This window comes from Zingiber officinale, chromosome 7A (assembly GCF_018446385.1).
Source record: "Zingiber officinale cultivar Zhangliang chromosome 7A, Zo_v1.1, whole genome shotgun sequence".
Taxonomy (NCBI): domain Eukaryota; kingdom Viridiplantae; phylum Streptophyta; class Magnoliopsida; order Zingiberales; family Zingiberaceae; genus Zingiber; species Zingiber officinale.
The window spans coordinates 96,407,483-96,432,133 of NC_055998.1; positions in this window are offsets into that span (position 1 = coordinate 96,407,483).

Sequence of the window (24,651 nt, forward strand, 5' to 3'; positions counted from 1 at the left end):
ATGACAAGTGTCCTTCTATCTTAGACATCTAGATTGATCAATGTGAGGCATAGACCGTGTCATCCTCTAACCAATCTAAATCTTGAGCTCCAAGTAGACTCACTAAATCAAATGAGCTCAATATCTCATATTGACTCATTTGGGCATGGTCATGCACTTCGTGGTCTCACTCTATCAAGAATATCGATGTCTCTCCCGTCATATAGGAGTGATAGATCCCATCTACATCACTCACATCCCTCTTCATAATTCGTTACATACCCAGTAATCGCCTTTGTAGTCCACCCAGTTACGGGTGACGTTTGACGAAACCAAAGTACATAACTCCTTATATAGGGAACCATGGTGACTTTAGGTCTAAGGACTAGTAGTCATACTAATAGCCACATGAGAAAGTATATGACACTCATATAACGATCCATGATACTTTCTCATGGCGGGTCATTCAGTATACATTCTCCAATGCATACCTATGTGTCAACTTGATATCTCTATATCCATGACTTGTGAGATCAAGTCATCGAGTTGACCTACATGCTAGTCTTATTGCATTAACATTGTCCTTGAATGTTAATACTCGACTAGGAATGATTAAGAGTAGTGTTCCCTATATCATCTCACTATCGGTTCAACTAACCGATTGATATAGGTGAGAACCTTCTACTCAAGGACGCTATTATACTTAGTTTATTTGGCACCAATACAAGTAAGTATAATAACCAAAATAAATGTCTTTATTTATATAAGAATATGATACAATAAGTTCATAATATAATCATCAAATGATTGGCTCTAGGGCTCTAACTAACAATAAGTCCATAATACAATAATCAAATGATTGTCTCTAGGGCTCTAACTAACAATCTCCCACTAGCACTAATGCCAATCAGTGTAGGCTCTAAGCCCCAATGACCTAGTGTGACCATCATGCTTCCTCTGTGCCAAAGCCTTGGTCAAGGGATCTGTGATATCCTTCATAGGTACTCTGCATATCTTCACATCTCCTCTCTCGATAATCTCTCGAATGAGATGGAAGCGCCGTAGTATGTGTTTGGTCCGCTGGTGTGAGCGAGGTTCCTTCTCCTGTGCTATAGCTCCATTGTTGTCACAATAGAGCTCAATAGGGTCAGCGATACTGGGAACCACCCCAAGTTCAGTGATGAACTTGCGGATCCAAACTGCCTCCTTTGCTGCCTCTGATGCAGCAATGTACTCGGCCTCTGTCGTAGAATCAGCTACTGTGTCCTGCTTCGAACTCTTCCAGCTCACATCACCACCATTAATGCAAAATATGAACCCTGACTGCGATCGATAATCATCCTGGTCAGTCTGGAAGCTAGCATCACTGTAACCCTTTACAGCTAGCTCATCATTGCCTCCATATATCAAGAAATATTTTTTAGTCCTTCTTAAGTACTTAAGAATATTCTTGACCGCTATCCAGTGACTTTCACCTGGATCTGACTGGTATCTGCTCGTCATGATCAAAGCATACGAGACATCAGATCGAGTACATAGCATGGCGTACATGATAGATCCTATGGCTGAGGCATAGGGGATCTGATCCATGCGGTCTCTCTCCTCTCTAGAAGAGGGACCTTGAGTCTTCGAAAGATTCACGCCATGTGACATCGGCAGAAATCCCTTCTTGGAGTTCTGCATGGCAAACCGAAGGAGTACCTTGTCAATATATGTATTCTGACTTAGACCAAGCAATCTCTTAGATCTATCTCTATAGATCTGTATCCCTAGAATGCGGGATGCCTCACCTAAGTCCTTCATTGAGAAGCAACTCCCTAGCCAGGTCTTGATAGACTGAAGCGTAGGGATGTCCTTCCCAATGAGTAGTATGTCATCCACATACAATATGAGGAAGACAACTATATCCCCTACAACCTTCTTGTAGACACAAGGCTCATCTTCGTTCTTGATGAAACCAAACTGTTTGATTGCATCATCGAATCGAAGATTCCAGCTCCGAGAAGTTTGCTTTAGTCCATAAATAGACCTATGCAGCTTGCATACTCTGCTAGTATGTTGTGGATCTTCAAAACCCTCAGGTTGTGTCATGTACATATCCTCGAGCAGGTTTTCATTCAGAAACGCGGGTTTGACATCCATCTGCCATATCTCATAGTCATGGTAAGCTGCAATAGCAAGCATGATCCGAATGGACTTAAACATCGCTACTGGAAAAAAGGTTTCATCATAGTCAATACCATGAATCTGCTTGAAACCTTTAGCTACCAAGCGACCCTTATAGATAAGTCCATCTATGTCAGTCTTTCTCTTAAAGACCCACTTACACCCAATGGGTTTTACCCCTTCAGGTGGATCAACCAAAGTCCATACTTGATTGGTGTACATGGATTCCATCTCGGATCTCATGGCCTCTAGCCATTTCTCGGAATCTGGTCTCATCACAGCTTCCTGATAGGTGGTAGGCTCATCCTCTATGAGCACAACGTCATCATGGTCAGACAAGAGAAATGAATATCTCTCAGGCTGACGACGTACCCTATCAGACTTGCGAAGAGGTATGTCTACTTGAACTGGTTGTTGTTCCTCAACTCCTTGTGGAACAACATCATTCACAACACTTAGTGGTTCCAGTTCAACTTCCATCGAGGCTTCAGTGCTATGGTCCACATCTTGAACTTCTTCAAGATCGAACGTACTCCCACTAGTCTTTCTAGAAATAAAGTCCCTTTCTAGAAAGACTCCAGTCTTTGCCACAACTACCTTGTGCTGACTGGGAATGTAGAAGTAATATCCCTTAGTTTCCTTGGGATATCCAATGAAATAACACTTGTCGGATTTGAGTCCTAATTTGTCTGAGACTTGACATCTAACGTAAGCCTCACAACCCCAAATCCTCATGAAAGATACCTGGGCATCTCTCCCAGTCCATATCCTATATGGTGTCTTTATTACGGCCTTGGATGGAACTCGGTTGAGTATAAAAGCTGCCGTGTCTAGAGCATAGCCCCAAAGGAATGTCGGAAGATCTGTGTGACTCATCATAGATTGTACCATATCTAATAGGGTACGATTCCTCCTTTCGGATACACCATTCCACTGTGGTGTTCCAGGAAGAGTGAGTTGAGATAGAATCCCACACTCAGCTAGATAGTCACGAAACTCATGGCTAAGGTATTCTCCACCTCGATCTGATCGAAGTATCTTAATACTCTTGCCAAGCTGGTTCTGTACTTCATTCTTGAATTCTTTGAACTTTTCAAAGGATTCTGACTCATGTGTCATCAAGTACACATAACCATATCTACTGAAGTCATCAGTAAATGTGATGAAGTACCTATAACCGCCTCTAGTAGTGACATTGAAAGGGCCATATACATCACTATGTATAAGACCTAACAAGTCAGTCGCTCTCTCACTGTACCCATTAAAGGGAGTCTTGGTCATCTTGCCTAGTAGGCATGACTCGCACGTCTCATAAGATTCAAAATCAAATGAGTCCAGCAAACCATCCTTATGGAGCTGGGATAAGCGCTTGTCATTTATATGACCTAAGCGACAGTGCCAGAGATAAGTTTGGTTCAGGTCATTTGACTTGAACATCTTGGTATTTATGTTATAGATAGGGCTTTCAAGATCTAGAATGTAGAGTCTGTTCATCAGAGGTGCACTACAATAGAACATATCTTTTAAATAAACAGAACAACATTTGTCCTTTATAATAAAAGAGAAATCTTTCTTGTCCAAACAAGAAACTGAAATTATTGTTGGGACCAAAATGTAGCTAGAGGGGGGGGGGGGGGGGAATAGCTCTTCGCATGCTCGTCGTCGGCGTTGCTCGTTTCTTCAGAGATATGCAGCGGAAATACAAGAAACAAAAGCATACAACGCTAACAAATGAATTTTACTTGGTATCCACCTCACAAGAGGTGACTAGTCCAAGGATCCACACACGCACGCACCCTCCACTATGAATAACCCTCCTTTATGGTAACTACCAAAGGCGGAGAAGCCCTACAATCCCTCTATACAAGAAGAAAGCAAAGGAAAAACATATACAAGAAATATCTTACAAGATAAGCAATGAAAACCCTAACCCTAGCTTTTCTTCTTGTTGTGTTCTCACCTCTTGACTTGGATGTCTCTCCAAGATCCTTCAAGAACTGGCGATCTGAACCTTAAAGAGTTGCTGTGGAGATGCTATAAGGATCAGAGATGAATCGGTGAAGTTCTACCGAAGAAGACGCACGCCAACGACCTTTATCTGTGCCAACGGTCGGATCCCGATCGATTAGAATGCTTCCAATCGATCGGGGAGGATTTGGATCGATCCATGGATCGATCCAGAGCGCCTCTGTGCTCTAGAAATGCCTCTGGATCGATCCGTCGATCGATCCAGAGCTTATCGCGACATACAACACCTTCCCAATCGATCCACTGATCGATTGGGACCTCTGGATCGATCGGCTGATCGATCCAGAGGCATTCTGTGCGCTCGCGACTTCCTCCCAATCGATCCATCGATCGATTGGGATGAAGACTTCTCGTAGGGACACCCCAATCGATCGACCGATCGATTGAGCTCCAGCCAATCGATCGGCTGATCGATCTAGCTGTTGGTTTTTTCCCAAAACCAAGTCCCAAAGCCCCCAAACCAACATCCGGTCAATCCATGACCTGTTGGTTCATCATGCCTAGCATCCGGTCACCTTTGACCTGCTAGGACTCCCTCACCAAGTGTCCGGTCAATACCTTTGACCTACTTGGACTTTTCTTCATCATGCCAAGTATCCGGTCACTCCCTTGACCTACTTGGACTTTCACCAGATGTCTGGTCAACCTTAACCCATCTGGATTTCTCCGTGCCAAGTATCCAGTCAATCCTTTGACCTACTTGGACTTTCACCAGATGTCTGGTCAACCTTGACCCATCTGGATTTCCCCGTGCCTGGCTTCACTCACTAGGACTTCCAATCTGCCTGGCTTCACTCACCAGGACTTCCAATCTGCCTAGCTTCACTCACCAGGACTTCCAATCTGCCTAGCTTCACTCACTAGGACTTCTCCTCTGCCTGGCTTCACTCACCAGGACTTCCAATCTGCCTAGCTTCACTCACTAGGACTTCTCTTTCTGCCTAACATCCCAGTTAGGACTTCCCAGTCAAGTATCTGGTCAACCTTGACTTACTTGACTCTTCTTCAATCAACCTTGTATTGTCAAACATCGAAACTGAAACCAAGACTCAAGCTTGGTCAACCAGGTCAGCCTTGACCTGAGGGATATTGCACCAACAATCTCTCCCTTTTTGATGTTTGACAATACCACACAACCACTTACAATACCATATGTAAGTTAGGCTAATCCCATAGCCTAAACCTTCTTCATGCCACTAGGTAATGACTACATAAGTTAAACCCTTCATTCTCCTCCTAAGAGGGCAAACTCCCTCTAGGTAATGAAGGCCTAACTTACTCCCTTTCATTCTCCCCCTATTGGCACACATCAACCCATACCCCATTTTTGGGCACACATCAACAAAATCACTTGTTGATAACTCTCCCCCTGAAGAGTTGCTTATCGTTGTTCACAACTTCACTCGTTGTGATCAACACGATAATGAAAGTCCCATACCCTTCATTTACCTTCAACCTACATTCTCCTTCAATGTAGTTAAATGCCCATCCTTGAGCATTATCCACTTGAACCACTTAAACAATGAGGCTATCCACTCCCCATTAAAATTCAAACGCTCAACCTTGAGCATGTTCTAAAAGGAAGGTTAACCACCTTCCAAGGTTCATGAAAAATAATTTTCATGTCTTTAATGAGCCCCTCCCCCTAAAGACATGGTGGTAACTTCTGTCATTGCACCAACAATGACTTGGAATCCCTAAACCTTTAGGAAACCCAAATTTAGAAGTTTTTGAGGTTCAAATATTCAAAATTTGAAACAAACCTCAACCTAAACTTCAATTTAGTCTTCCCTAACCAATCCATCCTTGTTTTCAACATGAAAACACCCTTTTTATGTATACAAATGTATTTTAAGGGTTTGGAATGGTTGCATAGACTAATCATGGTTCAAACATGCTGAAATCAGGCTTTCCCAGCCAAAATCAGCAACTTCAATCGATTGGAGTTGGGTTCCAATCGATTGAACCCGTCTGAATCGATCCACTGATCGATTCAGACTTCCTGGATCGATTGGCTGATCAATCCAGTGAGCCTCTGCTCGCGGGAGAACCTCCCTCAATCGATCGCTCGATCGATTGAGGTACTCCAATCGATCGCTCGATCGATTGGAGCTCTGATAGTTGCTGAAATTCCATTTCAGTCAACTTCAGAAACCCCTAGAAAATTCTACAAAAATTCAAAAATTATAAAAATTTGTGCAGACATTATTTAGGGTATATACTATTGAGGAAAAATAATTTTCTATGAAAATACATCATATTTTCAAATATTGACACAAATTTGAAAACTTGCAAAAACTTTAGTATTTTCTTCAAGTTTGTGTCTAACTATTCAATGGTGATTACTATCAAAAGATAGCCTTCACCAAGGTTTTCAAAAATCATTTTAAAAACATTTTCAAAACCAATGTCCCATCATGTTCCTTGGGCTTAATGTACATGACTTGTACACTAGCTTTCCCAATGATGGGAAAACACATAACTATGTGTTTTAATGAACTTAAAACTCAAAGAAATGCACCAAATTCGCATGTTGAGTTTTATTCATCATCCTAACATCTCACTTGTATCTATTTTGCACAAAACACATACAAGTCATCTTATAGGTCTTTGTGAGATGTCAAATTTGATTTTTCCCTAATCTAGTGATCATGCATATCTATCTAAGCATTTTGTGGATATTGGACATCCACCTAGGATGTCGCTTGATGAAATCACCTGTTGATAAATGCCATTTGTCCTTAATTTTAAGGAGATAAACATAATGCATGATAATGTTATGGCATACATCAAAAAGAAATAATTTTCAGAAGAAAATTTTCTTATAACTACATGATATATGTATGACATGATATGGTATTTTTATATTTTTATAATAAGGCATGAGTGCAAAAATAAAAAATGATGTCATGACATATAATGGGCAAACAATCATGGCAAGGTTTAGCATAAATAAAATATACCTAGATTATGTGTCTAAGTATCCTTAATCTTAGCTAATCCTAAAACTTAAACCCTAGATTTGCCCAAAGTGCTTCAAGAAAGTGCCAAAACCTAAATTAGCATTTCTAATTCTCTTGATTAATTAATGTCAATTGAAATTAAACATATTCCTCAAGTGTTGGCATATTTCATTTTTCCACAAGAATAACACTTTAAATTAAGGCTCAAATTGTCTTAAATTTCCTAAGAACATACCAAAATCCCAACTTGGTAGTTCTTATGATTTTCCAATATGTGCCCTTTTAAAATAAAATCACAACTTCTCAAATTTGACACATTTTACTCTTTCAAAGAGTAAATCATAAATCCATTTCATTTTTCAAAGGTTGATAATAACCTTGAAAATGCTCCTTGAGTGTCAATTTCTTTAAAGTTGGGTTAACTACCCTTCTTCTAAGAGTTGACACTCTCTAACCCATCTATGGGTTAGAGAAGATGCTCCTAGGAACCCAAAACCTATTGGTGCTCCTTGGATGCTCTAGGTATTCACTAGGGACAACTTCCCTATATACCTTCCTAGTGACCTTGTTTGACTTCTTAGAAGCCTTGGTCACTTTTTCTAGGTCAACTCTAGGAATTGCTTCCCTTGTGACCTTCTTTGTGACTTTCTTTGACTTTTTAGAAGCCTTAGTCACATTTATCGCAAAAATACTCTTAGGGATGACCTCCCTAGTATTTTCGGCTTGTCCACTAGGCCTAGGGTTAGTTCCATAGCTATATGGAACCCTATGATAGGAAATTACATCCTTCTTTGCGTTTGGTTTATATCCCAAACCTTTATGGTCATTGGATGACCCTTGTTGTTCTAAACCTAGATTTTGCTCATTTTGCCCTTTAAGGATATTTTTCATCCTTTTTAGGGTCTTTTCTAGTTTGTCAAGTCTTGACCTCAAGACTTGATTTTCTATCACTAAGTCCTTAGTTTTTGGTTTTTCATTTAATCCATGAGCATTTTTGTTTCTAGACTTGTACCTGGTAGTCTTAGCATGGTAAGCTACATGATTTTCCTTAATCTTATCATGCCTTCTATTTTCATGGTAAATAGCATTAAAATGATATAGATTAGAGCTATCATGCTTTTTACCATTATTAAAGGGGGTAGGTTTAATGAACGATACCTTCCTTTTTACCTTGGAGGCTCCCCCTTGAATTGTGCTTCCTCCTTGAGCCTTGACCACCTTCTTCCCCTTAGGGCATTGACTTCGGTAATGCCCCTTTTGATTGCAAGAGAAGCATACAATGTGCTCCTTGCTCTTCTTTGTTATGGGAGTGGTCTCCTTAGCCTTCTCCTTGCCCTTTTGTGCCACTTGGCCCTTCTTCTTGGCCAATTTAGGGCATTTACTTTTGTAATGCCCTTTTTCCCTACATTCAAAGCATATAATATGATTTTTATTATTAATTGAAATTGTTATACCATTGCTTGTAGGGGTGGCATCTTCTCCTTTTGATTCGGAGGTAGAAGCTTCCTCTTGATCCAAAGATGATACTCCTTCATTTGATTTTGCTTGACTTGTGGAGGTGGAAGCTTCATCATCCTCTTCTTCTTTTGACCTGGATGTAGAAGCTTCTCCTTCTTCTTGATCCGGTGTCATCAAAGATTGCTCCCCCTCAATCCTAGAGGTGGAGGCTTCATCATCTTGTACATGGAACAAGGAGTATGCTCCCTCCTTGTTCCCTTCATTGCATTCCCTCGAAGATGAAGCTTCTTCTTGAACTTCTTCTTCGGAAGTTGAGCATCTCTCAACTTCGGAGTCCTCTTCCTCTTCCTTTTGATTTTGCTCCATTGAGTCACCCTCTTTGGATTCTTCTTGGATTGGTGCAGTGGAGGGGATCTCATGAATTGATGCCAATTTGCTCCATAGCTCCTTGGCATCCTTGAACTCTCCAATTTGAACCAATATGTGGCTAGGCAATAAGTTGACCAAAAGCTTGGTCACTTTATCATTTGCCTCGCTCCTTTGAATATGCTCTTTGCACCATTTGCTTTTCTTGAGGACTTTTCCTTTGGAGTTCTTTGGAGCTTTGAAACCTTCCATGAGAGCAAACCATTGCTCTATCTCCACCATTAAGAAATTCTCGATCCTTGATTTCCAAAGATCGAAGCTAGTAGATGTGTACGGTGGAGCCACCCTTGTGTCAAATCCAAGTCCATCTTGGAATTGCATCTTGAAGTTGAGCTTCTTGAATTCTGACTTTGATGAATTTGCTCCAACTTCTTCACCCTCTAGCTTTGCTTGTTTTGTTTGCCCCTTCCGGCGATGATTCCGGTGAAGAGCGGCCTCGCTCTGATACCACTTGATGGGACCAAAATGTAGCTAGAGGGGGGGGGGGGTGAATAGCTCTTCGCATGCTCGTCGTCAGTGTTGCTCGTTTCTTCAGAGATATGCAGCGGAAATACAAGAAAAAAAAGCATACAACGCTAACAAATGGATTTTACTTGGTATCCACCTCACAAGAGGTGACTAGTCCAAGGATCCACACATGCACGCACCCTCCACTATGAATAACCCTCCTTTATGGTAACTACCAAAGGCGGAGAAGCCCTACAATCTCTCTATACAAGAAGAAAGCAAAGGGAAAACAGATACAAGAAATATCTTACAAGATAAGCAATGAAAATCCTAATCCTAGCTTTTCTTCTTGTTGTGTTCTCGCCTCTTGACTTGGATGTCTCTCCAAGATCCTTCAAGAACTGGCGATCTGAACCTTAAAGAGTTGCTGTGGAGATGATGTAAGGATCGGAGATGAATCGGTGAAGTTCTACCGAAGAAGACGCACGCCAACGGCCTTTATCTGCGCCAACGGTCGGATCCCGATTGATTGGAATGCTCCCAATCGATCGGGGAGGCTTTGGATCGATCCATGGATCGATCCAGAGCGCCTCTGTGCTCTAGAAATGCCTTTGGATTGATCCGCCGATCGATCCAGAGCTTATCGCAACATACAACACCTTCCCAATTGATCCACTGATCGATTGGGACCTCTGGATCGATCGGCTGATCGATCCAGAGGCATTCTGTGCGCTCGCGACTTCCTCCCAATCGATCCACTGATCGATTGGGATGAAGACTTCTCGCAGGGACACCCCAATCGATCGGCCGATCGATTGGGCTCCAGCCAATCGATCGGCTGATCGATCCAGCTATTGGTTTTTGCCCAAAACCAAGTCCCAAAGCCCCCAAACCAACATCCGGTCAATCCATGACCTGTTGGTTCATCATGCCTAGCATCCGGTCACCTTTGACCTGCTAGGACTCCCTCACCAAGTGCCCGGTCAATACCTTTGACCTACTTGGACTTTTCTTCATCATGCCAAGTATCCGGTCACTCCCTTGACCTACTTGGACTTTCACCAGATGTTTGGTCAACCTTGACCCATCTGGATTTCTCCGTGCCAAGTATCCAGTCAATCGTTTGACCTACTTGGACTTTCACCAGATGTCTGGTCAACCTTGACCCATCTGGATTTCCCTGTGCCTGGCTTCACTCACCAGGACTTCCAATCTGCCTAGCTTCACTTACTAGGACTTCTCCTCTGCCAGGCTTCACTCACCAGGACTTCCAATCTGCCTAGCTTCACTCACTAGGACTTCTCCTCTGCCTGGCTTCACTCACCAGGACTTCCAATCTGCCTAGCTTCACTCACTAGGACTTCTCTTTCTGCCTAACATCCCAGTTAGGACTTCCCAGTCAAGTATCTGGTCAACCTTGACCTACTTGACTCTTCTTCAATCAACCTTGTATTGTCAAACATCGAAACTGAAACCAAGACTCAAGCTTGGTCAACCAGGTCAGCCTTGACCTAAGGGATATTGCACCAACAATTATGCTCTTAGTTAATGCAGGCACATAACAACAATCATCCAACTCTAATACAAGCCCAGAAGGCAGAGATAGAAAATAAGTCCCTACAGCAACAGCAGCAACCCGTGCTCCATTGCCTACACGTAGGTCCACCTCGCCCTTCGCCAATGCCCTGCTATTTCTCAGCGCCTGCACATTAGTACAAATGTGAGATGCACATCCGGCTTCTAATACCCATGATGAAGAAATAGATAGATTGACTTCTATAACATATATACCTGAAGTGGAAGTCTCACTTCGCTTCTTCTTAAGATCTTCCAGGTACACCTTGCAGTTCCTCTTCCAGTGACCGGTCTGACCGCAGTGGAAGCAGGTAGCATCCTTGGCAACCCCTCCTTTATGCTCTGTTTAATCGGATGGACGGATGAGTGAAAGAAAGGAAAGTTTTCCGTAAGAAGAGTTTTTACTGTTTACTTCACAGAAGAAGATGGATTATTCATCCTTTCTCTTGTTTACCTCTTCTAAAATAATGGGCGGACGCACGGTTGACGAAATCATCCGTGGATCCATTTTAAGGCATTTTTTCATCCCCTCAAAATCGGACAGAAAGAAGCCATCCGTCCTTCGCTGCAACTCTGCCTCAACTCCATTAGCTACCTCTGTCCGCCAACAGACCACCATCCCCGTTTCTTCCCTTCAACCTCGCGAGCACGAGCAGCACGAGCTCGGCAGATTGCGAGGTGGCTCCAGGAGATTTCTTCAGCTTCTTCCGCCTTTGTTTTTCCGCCGCTTTGAGGTTTCTGGAGACGAGAAAAGTTGAGTCTGATTCACTCCAAATCTTGCTAAAAGAATAAGATCACAAATCAAAAATTGCACACAGAAAGCGAGTGCCCTTTTTGTGGGTTCTCGACTCGCTATGCTGCACACATCTCTTTACTTTCTAAATTCATTATTATGTCGATATTTGTTGGGGATGTTTTATGATTTATTTTTCTTTCTTTCACAATTAAATGAAATGAAGTGTGCATTTGATTTCCGAAGCTCTCACAGATCGAGCTCCAGGACAATATCCTTACCGGCAGGTTCTTGGACACCGGCAACGCTGCCATCTCGCCAAACCTAGGGCAGATTAACCTCTCCAACAACTAGCTTTCAGGGAGATTCCACCAGAGATTCCAGAATGCGAATCTTCAATGCTAATAGATCTACCGAAACCAATAGCTGGAACGACAATCAAAGAGGAAGAATCACGGAGCTCAACGCCAAATCTCTTGAGCATTTGAAGTGCTGCCTGAGGATTCTTTCCTTTCTCTCCCCTTTCTCTTCCCTAGGGATTACATTATTTTCCCTTCTCTTGCTGTGAAGATATTGCTCCGTAATTGATTCCTTTCTCTCACTCATCCGTCCATCCGAGTAAACAGAGCATTAGGCTTCAGTGCCTTGCCTTTGCCCTTGGCTTGGGACTTTCCTTTGCCTTTGGGCTTGCCCTTGCCCTTGTGTTTCTGAACCATCAGAACAGAGTGGGGCTTTGCCTTCTTAAGGTTCAGCTCAGTAGTTCTTAACATGCTAAGCAGCTCGGGCAGTGGCTTGTCAATTTCGTTCATATTGTAGTTTAGAACAAACTGACTATAGCTATCCGGCAAGGATTGCAAGATCAGGTCAGTGGCCAGCTTTTGGCCAAGCGGGAATCCCAACCTCTGTAGGTTTTCTATGTACCCAATCATTTTGAGTACATATCGGCCTACGGGAGCCCCATCTGACATCTTGCACTGAAATAATGCCCTTGAGATCTCAAATCTCTCATGCCTCGCTTGTCCTTGATACAGTTGACGAAGATGTTCAACCATATCATAAGCGCCCATCAACTCATGTTGCTTCTGAAGCTCAGAGTTCATGGTCGCGAGCATTAGACAGGACACATCTAATGCGCCATCTTGATGCTTCTTGTAAGCATCTTTGTCCGCTCGAGTGGCATTGGCAGGAGGAGCCTCCGGAATGAGCTGCTCCAGAACGTACAGTTTACGTTCCTGGGCGAGAACTATTCTCAAGTTCCTGTACCAGTCCAGGAAATTTGCTCCGTTGAGCTTGTCCTTCTCAAGGACAGAACGCAGGGAGAAAGTGTTCGTATTCGACGTCATGGTTATCTACAACAGAAAAATGCAGAAAATAAATATCATATTCTTTTAAATCATTTAATTAGGCATTTAACTAAATGATGCTCCCACTGAATTCTATAATTCATGTGGGACAAGATCCACATCATAGTAACCCTTGAGTTAGCTTTGGCTAAATCGCCCAACACTTAGTATGATCGGTAGGTAACGATTTACCAATTACATCTTTATGCAACTCTTGTTTATAGGATCATTATCCGCAGTTATATTAAAACTTGAGTTAGCTTTGGCTAATACGCCCAAGAATTAATATAAATGTGATTATGTCCTATATTTCCAACCGTTGGAAGAATGCCTATAGTTGTACTCGATCCAACCGAGTTAACTAGGAATACTCAATCTAATTGAGTTTGTACTCGCTCATACGTTGATAAGCGGGACCAAGATTGTCCCTCCGTACCCTACCAAGATAATATGTGTTGCTCTGCTTTGGCAGATTCAACAACACATGTGATCGAGGTAGTGATAGGTATCACGACACGGTAGGCATTAGAGTTGACACGATTTAGATCTAATATAATCGTCGATGTGTATCAAATATGCGATAGATCTAATCTAATCGAAAGGGTGCATCTTGTACACGATTTAGATTTAATCTAATCGTTTGACACTAATTAATTACTAATCATGCATCACATACACACAAGCAATTAATTAAATTAATTCGTGATTAGTCATGGCCCTACTACGATCTTCTCAAGCCAATGAGAAGATCGGATGGTCAACCTAGGGTCAACAGCTTCTCAAGCTCCTCCCTTTGACCACCTTGTGTTGCTCGCGCCTTCCTCGTAACTCCGTCTCGAGTGGACCTTCCACCGCTCTAATTTTGTATATTACAATTTCGAAACTCGAGTTACATTCGAGTCTAAACTAATTTACAACAAGAATAAATGGAGAAAAGGCACGACGCGCAGGTCGCGAATAAAATGTACAACACGCACAACACAAATGACGGCGCGCAGGCCGTAATATGAATTACAACACAAATCCAATCAGATTGGATCTTTTTGGGCCATGACTATCACAAATTATACATAATTCTAAATTATGTAATTTCCATAATTTTTTGTAATTTTAATACTAATTTTTACAATTTTTACGAGTAAAATTTCTCGGCGGTCCCGTTTAGCGGTTTTCGGGCGCAATCGCGGAACGAATCCCCTTGCGGGGCCAGGGGAAGCGCCCCTACCCGCGATCTAACCATCGCGAGTGTCCCTTAGCGATCCAATAGTGCCTTAGTGTAAAGCCCGGGAAAAATTCCTGAATTTATTTTAGAATTTTTCTATGATTTTTGTGAAATTTTTAGATATTTTTCTGGAATTTTCCGAGTAGCGGAAGTGGCAAAAATAATTGGAACCGTAAAATAGCTTAGGCGGGAATCGAACCCGAAACCTATGGTTTACGGATAAGTTTAGTAACCGGTGAACCCAGCAGGGCCGTACTGAAAGAAAGGAGAACCAAATATATTTATATTAGAGTTGGGTTCATTAAACCACTTAATATAAATAATAAACTTAAGATGGAGTTGGGTTATTTTATTTTGGTTCGGCAACTTTCCCTGACCCTAACCTCACCGACGCCACCTCTCCCTCTCCTCCTTCTCTCGGCGCCACAACAAGGGAAAGCCTAGGGTTCTTTCTCTAGGGCCCCAAGGACACTTTCCGGCGACGACTCCAACACGAAAGAGGTTCGTCTCCGCGAGAGGAACGCGAAGATGTGAGCGGATCATCGAGAAGGTCATCTCCACCGGAATTCTAGCGAATAGAATCGTAAGAAATTACGAACAAGAGGTAAGAAACCTCTCACCTGCAGTATAATTGCTCTCGCTTGTTAGTTTTGGCGTTAGTTCAGTAGTTCTACAGTTTTCAGTTTTAGGGTGTGCTTTTAGTGCACACCAAGCATTCGGTAGAATGCCCAGTTCAGAAGGATGCACCAGTAGGCGTCCTAACAGCATGTAAAATATATTAGAAACATTTTATTCAGCTTATTACCAGTTATTACAGCTATATGGATCAGATATCCATTGGGTGGGCTCCCACAGTAGCCTCTAGGTTCAGATAACCTAGCTCTAGGTTCAGATAACCTAGAACAGCAAAGTAAAATAAAACAGTATTCAGTATTTCACTTTTATTCAGTTGGCACTGTACTTGGATCAGATATCCATGGGCTGGACTCCCACAGTCGTCCCTAGGTTCAGATAACCTAGTAACCCTGCTGGATTCGGAACTTGCAATCCCGGGTCTAGTAAGTACAGTTGTCAGGTCCCAACAGCATGTTTAGTATTTTCATCTATTATATGTATAGTTTTCAAATTTGAAACTAGTGATGAGAACACTAATTTAGCTTTCAGTTCAGTTCAGGTTCAGTTTACATGATTTGAGTTCATGTACAGATTTAGATATATGCATGACTAGTTCAGTTTCATACTCAGTTTATAAGTGTGCCATGTTCAGTTTAAAGCATGTTCAATTTATATGCTATACATGTTTCAGTTCCAGTTTATGCTTTTATATGCCATGCCATGTTGCCATGCTCAGTTCAGTTTTCAAACAGCATGTTTTAAAAACATAATCGCATCGTTGCATGTTTTTGTGAGGTAGATGGTTTCTTACTAAGCTTAAAGCTTACAGATACTATTTTCCTTATACTGCAGATACAGGAAAAAGGAAAATGGATTAGTAGTGGAGGCTGGAGGTCAATGCAGATGAGGATGTGTGTGGAAGGAACTGGAATAAAAGACCCTCTGGGATTTAGCATTTACCTTAGCACTTTTCAGTTATTTGGTTTAGTTTCATGTTTTAAGCAATTAGAACTTTTAGAAATTCATACCTTCATGCACTTTAAGTTGTTAGAATGCCGTGAACCAGTAAACCTTGCTTTAGCTTAAGTTTAGAATTGTTACTACATGTTGCTAGAATGTTTATTATGCATTAGATAGTAGTAGTGTGAGGTTTTGGCACGAATCAGTGCTGGAAATCAGGGATTCTGATTTCGTTTCAGATTATCAGAACCTGGATCGGTCAGCAGACCGATCCAGTGCCATTCCTTCTCCTGGATCGGTCAGCCGATCGATCCAGATGGATACAGTAGCCTACTGTATTTCCCTAGATCGGTCAGCCGACCGTTCCATCCGCGAACAGAGAGTTCGGGATGAAATAAGCGGTCACTGATCGGTCAGCCGACCGATCAGTGAGCAGCTGGATCGGTCGGCAGACCGATCCAGCCAACGTTCCTTTACGCGATCAGGGAGCCACTGATCGGTCCGCCGACCGATCAGTGAGCAGCTGGATCGGTCGGCAGACCGATCCAGCCAGTGTTCGCGTGGGTGTCAGTGGATCGTTCCACGGACCGATCCAAAGCTCCAGTTTCACCTCCTCAGTATAGCTATGAATATCTAGAAGGTAGTTGGATATGAAATCTCACTCTCACAGAGTTAACAGAGGTAACTACAATAGTTTAGTAAAATTTTATTTTACCCAGTCTTCCGCACAGTACAGCACAGTAGTTTCAATAGTTAATGTAGCGATCCGGCTCACAGCTTAGTACCCAGGAGTTGGGGCGTTACACTTAGCCCGCTGTCCCAAAAAGATTTGGGGCGAAACCTTGCCGTTTTGGAAAAAACTTCTCGGTAGTCGAAGCCTACAAGTGTCGAAACACTTGTGCTTCGTTTCTACGAGAAAAATACCCATAAAAACTATAAAAAACCAAAATTTACAGAAAGTTACAGAACCTATATTTTTCATAAAAGATCAAATTAAACTCGTACAAGTCTTCGCACGTGGCTCTGATACCACTGTTGGGTTTTTTCGGGCCACGAAAATCACTTTTTCTCGTCACGGAAACCCCAAAACCCCCGCCACTGGATCCTTGCGAAGATAAAACTTTCGAAAACTTACGAATATGAGTTTCTAAACCTTGATCTACAGTAGATCTACAAAGGAGAAGGAATATACCCTTAATGTGAAGCCCTTCGCAATCCCGCTTGTCCTCAGTTCGCATATCCATGACTTGTGAGATCAAGTCATCGAGTTGACCTACATGCTAGTCTTATTGCATTAACATTGTCCCTGAATGTTAATACTCGACTAGGAATGATTAAGAGTAGTGTTCCCTATATCATCTCACTATCGGTTCAACTAACCGATTGATATAGGTGAGAACCTTCTACTCAAGGACGCTATTATACTTAGTTTATTTGGCACCAATACAAGTAAGTATAATAACCAAAACAAATGTCTTTATTTATATAAGAATATGATACAATAAGTCCATAATATAGTCATCAAATGATTGGCTCTAGGGCTCTAACTAACAATAAGTCCATAATACAATCATCAAATGATTGACTCTAGGGCTCTAACTAACAGAACAAGTGTCCAAAATTGGTCAAGAAAAAGGTTAAAGTGGCATCCAAGGCGAAGGAGAAGTCAAAGGAGATCGACTCCATAATACGAAGGTGCAAGGAGCACATTGTGTGCTTCTCTTGCAATAAAAAGGGATATTATCATAATCAATATCCAAGGGGCGAGGAATCTGACCAAGAACCAAGGAGGAAGTTCAAGTGAAAAGGTAGGTTCCAAAGGCAAAAACTAAGATACCATTAGTTAATGACATTTATTTAAGTAGTCATGATAAAATGCATGCTAGAAATAAATTTTATGATTTTAGAGCATGTTATCATAAAAATAGGAAGCATGATAATCGTAAGAAGAATTATAGGTCATATCATGTTAGACCAATCCTACCTAAGGATAGGAACGTAGGAAATATTTTATGTAAGAATTCTAAGGAAGTTAGATTTATATCTAAAAAGAAAAATATTCAAGGTGATCATGGAAATCTAAGTTTAAGGATTTAAGGAAAGAAAATTAAGTCTTGAGGTCAAGACATAAAAAATTAGAGAAACCCCTAGAGAAATGACAAATAATATCAAGGGGTATAAAAAGAAAAATCTAGGCTTAGATAGGCAAGAACCATCTAAGGGTAAAAAAAGATTTAGGATTCAAACTTAGAGCTAAGGAGAATGTGTCATCAAATCATAAAATTTCATATAGTTATAAAACTAACCCTAGATTTAGCAGTCAAGTTAAGGTCACAAGGGAGACTATCCATAGAATTGACTTTGAAGAGACTAGTGTGACTAAGACTTCTATGAAACCTAGGAAGGTCATTAAGAAGGTTTCTAGGGAAGTTATCCCTAGTGAGTACCTAGAACACCCAAGGAGCACTAATAGGATTTGGGTGTTGGTGTAATTCGCACTAACGGTCTAACTCAATTTTTGATGAATGACAAGTAAGTTAAGTTAGGTGTTATTGTGATGTAATATATCTATCGAGTGTGTAGGGTTGACTAACTTGGCAAGAAGTCTAGTCGGGATATTTGATTTCTAATTGACAATCAGGATGTTTGATTCCCAATTGGAAGGAAGTCTAGTCAGATGTTCGATTCTCGATTGGCAATAGGGATATTTGATTCTTGATTAGAAGGAAGTCTAGACAGGATGTTCAATTCCAAATTGACAATCAGGATATTCGATTCCCGATTGGCTGAAGTCCGGACATGTGATTCCTGAAGGAAGATTGGAATGTTCGATTCCAAAAGTTTGGATGTGTGATTCTGGAAGGAAGATCAGGATGTTCAATTCCTGATAGGTTCACTCGACATTGGGTAAGTGAAGGTAAGTCACTAGAGGAGAGTAACTAAGTGAGAAGGCGTTCCGATTGAGGGGACAGTAGATGTCGGTCCAATTTAGGTCTATTTCAGAAACCTAAATTGAGACTCTGACTAGATCCTGATCTAGAAGATATTGTCTAAATCATAAATTAATCATATTATTATTATTCTAATTTTATTTTATAAGTTAGATTATTATTATGTTGGACTAACTTAACTTGCAGGGCAAAAGAAGCAAATAAATCTTAGGTGAATAGTACCCGAGGCGCCTTAAGCATTGGAAGACACCTTCTCACTATTCACGAAAGACGCCTTCAGTGCTATGGAAGGCACCTTCCCATGGATAAATTTTAGAGTTTGTTGCAGATAAGGAGTGAGCTATTTAGGATCAAATTTCACACATTGGAAGTGCTTTCAACACTATAGAAGGCACCTTCCATGCGCAATAAAAGGAGTGTTCACTCAAGCCATTGTACACAACTTCCATACGAGCTTCTACGAGTCTGAACGACTTTCCAACTGCTCCGACTTCCTGTTGCTGTCCTGCTATGACTCTGCTACCCCCGACTGCCGCTGAGAAGTCACCCAAACACCGAGCTCAAGCTGACCGACTAAAAATAGTGTTTGGTAATTAAGTTAATTACTGTATTTAATTTCTGCAAGTGGGAAGTGTAGTGTGTTACACTGCTTCAACTTTTTTTTACTCGATCCTCTCTTTCGACGGTTCCAAAAGAGGTATTTAGTGGAGTACCCATCGATAGGTCCACGTGATATGGGTCTTAGAGTAGGAGTCGCCGAAGACTCTGAACCAAGTAAAAATTAAATCGTGTCTTTTACTTACGTTTTCTTGTGTTTGTTTTCCATTGCACACTTTATTTTTAAAAGTAAAAGAAATGTTTTTAAAAACCATGTGATTCATGCCCCCCCTCCCTCCTCTCTCACGTGTGTCTCGATCCAACATTGGGTTCCTAAGAGTATTCTCTACATACTAAATGAGTTTAGAGTGTCTCAACTCTAATTGAAAGGGTAGTTAATCCAACCATGGTGGCACTTTGGAGCATTTTAAGGTATTGCTACACCTTAAAAATGAAAAGTTGATGTGTACTCTTGAACAATTAAAGTGTGTTGATAAAATTATGGAAGTATTGAGCTTAATAAAATTAACACAAATAGGTTAGAATACAAAGGAATGCCAAGTTGGGAATTTTGACATTTTCTAGGGAGATAGGATAATTTATGCTTCTCTTGGAATAATGGTTAAAGGATGGATCGTATATGAAAATCTAGATATTTTCTTTATACTATAATTGTTATATAGTATGCCCTATCACATGCCATGCCATCATATTCATATTGTTATGAAAAATGCTATTATAATGAAATTTTCTTTTGAAACATATTCATTTGATGTATGTCATAATCATTAGAATGTGTTATTTTAATTTCTTATAATTAAGGATAATGACATTAATTGACATCCTAGGTAGGATGATCAAAGTTAAAATACCTCCTAGTTAGAGATGCATGCTCCCTTAATTTTACAGAAAACCTATTTTACATCTCACAAAGACCATAGAGTTGACTTGTATGTGCATTGAGATACATTAGATACAAGTGAAATGTTAGGAGAATGAGAAAACTCAAGATGTTGATTTAGCACATTTAATTGAGTTTTAGTTTTATCAAAACAAATGATTATGTGAAGTCCAATCATGGAGAAAACTAATGTACAAGTTATGTGTATTTAGCCTAAAGATCGTGGTTGGAAATTTATTTTGAAAATAATTTCAAAATCATTTAAAAACCTTGGTAAAGTCTATTTGTTAATAGGAATCACTATCAATTAGTTAATTATAAAGTTAAAATGAAACGTTGAAGTTTTCAATAATTTTTAATTTTATATCATTCTTTAAAAATGTGATATATTTTTATAAAGAACTATTTTTCCTGAATAGTATGAGACATAAGTAATGTATATATGAAATTTCATAATTTTTCGAATATCATAGAATTATTTATGGATTTATAAATTTTAGTCTAAAATTGAATTAGAGAAATTAGATATGCTAATGATTAGGAACTATTCCCAATCAATTGGTATGGGTGTAATCAATTGATAGCTAAGGTAAATGGATTAACATGGTTTGTAATCGATTAGTAATTGAAACTAATCGATTAGCAGGGTTATTTTTGACTGAAAAAAAAAAATCTGATTTTAGTCCATTAAGCCATGCTTAATCAATTTAACTATCCCTAACCCTCTGAAGTGCTTAGGTAAGTAATTAAAAGTAATTTTCTTAATGAAAATTATAAAGGAATGGTTAATGGAGATTAATTTGGAGTTAATAAGGAGTTTTAGATTCAAAGTTGAATTTTTAACCTTATAACTTCAATTTTGAAATTTTCTAAAGGTTTAGGAACCCCAAACCATTATTAGTGCAATGATAGAAGTTGAAGCATGCTTTGAGGGGGAGATACACCTTAAAGGCATGATTTTGGGTAAGAAAGGAGAATTTTGATGGATGATGGGTGTATACTCAAGGTAGAGCATTGGAGGCAATGGAAGGGTATGAGAACTTCATTGTGAAGTTTGAATGATAAAATGATGAATCTTGGAGAGAAGATTTTAAACTAGGTAATTGAAGTCTTAGTGGTGCTAAACAGTGAATACCTAGTTAGGAACTAGGTAATAGAAGTCCTAGCGGGATTAGGCAGTGAAAATCGAGTTGGGAACTAAGAAGTGGAAGTCCTAGTGGGGCTAGACAAAGGAAAAGTCCAAGTGGATCAAAGGTTAACCCAAACTTGGTAATCAAAAGTCTGACAGGAGTTGGCACGAGATAAAAAGTCCAAGTGGGTCAAAGCTTGACTGAACACTTGGTGAAGAAGCTCTGACAAGTTAAGGATAACCAGATGTTAGGCAATGGAAAGTCTCAATGAGTCATGGATGACTTTAGAGTTGGGCAAAGGAACCCTAAACTCAAGTTTAGAGTTTAGGGTTGGACAATCAATTAACTCAATAGATTAGGCCAAGGCCAATCGATTACACCAATTGATTAGGCAAAATTGATTGACACCTGCTCTAATCAAATAGGTTGATTGCTAATTGATTTGGAGGTTTTCGTGAAGCACAATAAGGCTCTGAATCTATTGGCTAATCATTAGGCCTTTAGTTTATCGATTATGGAAATTGATTAGGGGTATTTTCATGTGAGAACATAAGGACTTGGAATCGATTGGGGCAATCAATTCAGGCTTCACCAATCGATTAGGGTAACCAATTGAATCCTATTCGTGAGACCACAGTAGGTGTTGGAAACTTGGAATCGATTGGGAAATTGATTAAGAGATTCTCGTGGGAACAGAAAGCTTTTGAATCTATTGGGCAATCTATTAGAAGCTGCCTAATCGATTCATATGACTCACCAATCAATTAATTAGGTAAAAAAGAGTTATTCTATAAGTTTTGAGGTCAAGTTGACGTGACAATTGATTGGGGGTAAGACAGTCAATTAGGAGGAGTCGAAGTAACCTTAGAAAAGGGTTTTCCGCAAAGATTTGAAGAAGACTTGCTTCAGCCAGTTCTTGGGTGTTTGGAGAAGAAGTGCTGCTGCATTTTCCACCACCGAGAGGCAATCTAAAGCAAGAAAAGAGCAAGCAACACAAGGTTCCTCATTGTAAATCCTAAAATTGATTCTCGATTGTATTTTGTGTTTGCATTCTTGTTTTCTTATCGTGCTTGAGCTTGTACAAGGCTTTCTCCACCTCCGGGAAGGAGGTTTTCATAGTCATATGTGAGAATGAGAAGTGAACTCTTGGATTAGTCACCTCAAGGAGGTGGATACCCGAGTAAAATGAAGGTGTTAGCATTGCTTCAAGTTTTTCACTATAAATCCCCCTCTACCTCTCTACATGTCCTAATAGAGGAAAGTATTGCTTCCCCTGGTGGCGAGCACCATCTTTCACTAGTTCCTCAAACTCCAAAGGTTTCATGACTACCACACGAAGCTGTCACACCTCCATAAGAACTACCGGTTGCTCTCGCCCTTCGACTGGTAGCTCTACACTGCTGACCCTACCATCGTCGAGTACATACTCAAGACCAACTTCAACAACTATGGAAAAGTAACCCTTTTTAAGTACTAGAAATGTTAATCTTTAACTAGATTAAAGATCTGGTTAATTTAAGGATTGTACAACCATAGAAATCTGCGTGATTTGTTTGGAGATGACACATTTTCCGTCGAAGACGATAAGTGGCACCACTAGTGGAAGCTCGCGAGCTTCAACTTGTCCACCAAATTCTTGAGAGATTTCAGTGGTGCCATTTTCAAAAATAGTGCTTCCAAGCTCGCAAGAATCCTCTCTGCCTATGCCAATTCTAATGAACAGTTCGACATGCAGAACCCCAATAGGATCTCTTAATGAAATCCACCTTCAAGATCATGTTTGAGTTCAAGTTGAATTGCTTGGGTGGTTCGAATCAGGATGGTGTCGAGTTTGCCAAAGCATTCGATGCAGCAAACAAGTTCACCCTGTTAAGGTATGTGAATATCTTTTGGAGGATCATGAGACTTTTGGGAGTTGGATCTGAGGCAGCTCTCAAATAAAATCTCAAAGTGATCGATGAATTCATGTACAAAGTGATGGGCATCAAGTTCAAACAAATAGTCAATGGCCATCAGGAAAAAAAGAGATAACATTCTCTCAAAGTTCTTGGAGGAGATCAAGAGTACGCAGACGACAATGGATACGTGATATCTGAGAGATATAATTCTGAACTTTGTCTTTGCCAAAAAAGATACCATGACCTGCTCACTCGCTTGGTTCTTCTATGACCAATCAAGATGAAGAAGAAACCAATAAGGTGAGAAGCAAGAAGAAACCAATCAAGAAGAAGAAGAGGAAGTTAAATCTTAGCTATGATCATTGTTCATGTATAGGAGGAGAAAGAACTTAAATCTCTTTATGTGAAATGTTTCTCAGTTTGCTAAATTGTCTAGTTTGACTTGAATAATGTTATGGGATCTTGTTTATGATGATTTTCTTAGATTGATTAACTTTGTTTGCAATTTGTCTATGTTTGGAATGATTCATAATTCATTATAATTTCTCTATGATGATGATTCATTATTAATCGGTGATGCGGCGATGGAGGGAGACCTACTTGACATGGGGTCAATTGTCAGGGTGAAGGTCAAAGTCAAGGTGGTCAACGCCCGGGTGCCAAAGGGCCTAACGGAGGACAATGACAATGGATGGTCGGGCAGTCAGGCCCCGATCGATGGGAGACATGTCCAAGCAGACCTCCAGTTTAGCTTGGGATGATAGCTAAGACAACCGACGCTCAATACAGAGTAACATGACGTCGAGGGAGACCGGATAGCTGGTCTAAATGAGGGAGGGCATGTTACTACACAGTCACTGTACGAAAGAGCCACTGAGGTCGACAGAGCGGAGGAGTCCCAGCCGAGTGGCTGGCTCAGCCAAGCAACAAGACCTGGCTATAGATGGAGCGGAGTCCCGGCCGAGCGGCTACCCCGCAATGAAACCACTATAGTATCTCTCTACATTCTTTTAGGAGGTAGTGTTGCTGACACGAGGCACAGTCGACAGGCAAATCGTACGGCGGAAGCTTTTACTGTCTTGTCAGGGATATGCATGCCCTATTAAGGTATAGTGTCAGAGGTACTTTCTTGACAGGTCCTTTCATAGGATATATTGGAGAGCGTGCCTATACCTCGGGGAGCGTGCACATTGCCCACTAGGGCTCTATATAAAGGGGGGTTCATCACCGGTGGAGGTACGCATTATTCTTGAGTTCTA